Source organism: Coturnix japonica, unplaced genomic scaffold (assembly GCF_001577835.2).
Source record: "Coturnix japonica isolate 7356 unplaced genomic scaffold, Coturnix japonica 2.1 chrUnrandom575, whole genome shotgun sequence".
NCBI lineage: Eukaryota > Metazoa > Chordata > Aves > Galliformes > Phasianidae > Coturnix > Coturnix japonica.
The window spans coordinates 44,295-45,233 of record NW_015439949.1 but is presented as its reverse complement, the minus strand read 5'-3'; the positions used below and the strand labels follow the sequence as shown (position 1 = coordinate 45,233).

Below are 939 nucleotides of genomic sequence, written 5' to 3'. Positions count from 1 at the left end.
CCCATACACCCCACAGCTCAGTGACACCCTCCGCTCCCGCTCTGTGTTCTCCTATGGGGCCGAGGTTCTGGCCCTACAACGTTCTCTGCTCCTCACCCCATTTGTGGCTGCTCTGGGTGGGGCCTGTTTCTTGGGGACGGCCATCAGCCTCCATAGGGACAGGCTGAGAATGGGTGAGTTATGGGGCACAGCTATGGGGCAGCCCTATAGGGTGGGGTCGCTATGGGGTGGGGTCGCTATGGGGCAGCCCTATAGGGTGGGGTCACTATGGGGCAGCACTATGGGGTGGGTGTCCTTATAGGGTGGGGTCACTATGGGGTGTGGGTCCCTATAGGGTGGGGTCGCTATGGGGTGGGGTCGCTATGGGGCAGCACTATGGGGTAGGGTCACTATGGGGCAGCCCTATAGGGTGGGGTCGCTATGGGGCAGCGCTATGGGGTGGGGTTGCTATGAGGCAGCGCTATGGGGTGGGGTCGCCTTGGGGCAGCACTATGGGGTGGGGTCGCTATGGGGCAGCGCTATGGGGTGGGGTTGCTATGGGGCAGGGATCCCTATAGTGTGGGGTTGCTATGGGGCAGGGATCCCTATGGGGTGGGGTCACTATGGGGCAGCGCTATGCGGCAGGGATCCCTATGGGGTACTGCTATGGGGCAGGGATCCCTATAGGGCTCTGCTATGGGGCAGCCCTCATGGGGCTCAGCTATGGGGTACTGCTTTGGGATAGTCCTATGGGGCACAGCTATGGGGCAGCCCTATAGGGTACTGCTATGGGGCAGCCCTGTAGTGCTCTGCTATGGGGCAGGGATCCCTATAGGGCTCTGCTATGGGGCAGGGATCCCTATAGGGCTCTGCTATGGGGCAGGGATCCCTATAGGGCTCCGCTATGGGGCAGGGATCCCTATAGGGCTCCGCTATGGGGCAGGGATCCCTATAGGGCTC

At 62.0% G+C, this 939-nt stretch overlaps 1 long non-coding RNA gene across 1 annotated transcript in view; it reads left to right on the top strand.

Annotated features, from left to right (window-relative positions):
- LOC107307387 overlaps positions 1 to 939 on the top strand; it is a 10,396-nt gene that overhangs the window by 7,305 nt on the left and 2,152 nt on the right. Inside the window, exon 2 of the long non-coding RNA XR_001552391.2 lies at positions 17 to 173. This is a non-coding gene — a long non-coding RNA (uncharacterized LOC107307387). The remainder of the gene's footprint in view (positions 1 to 16; positions 174 to 939) is intronic.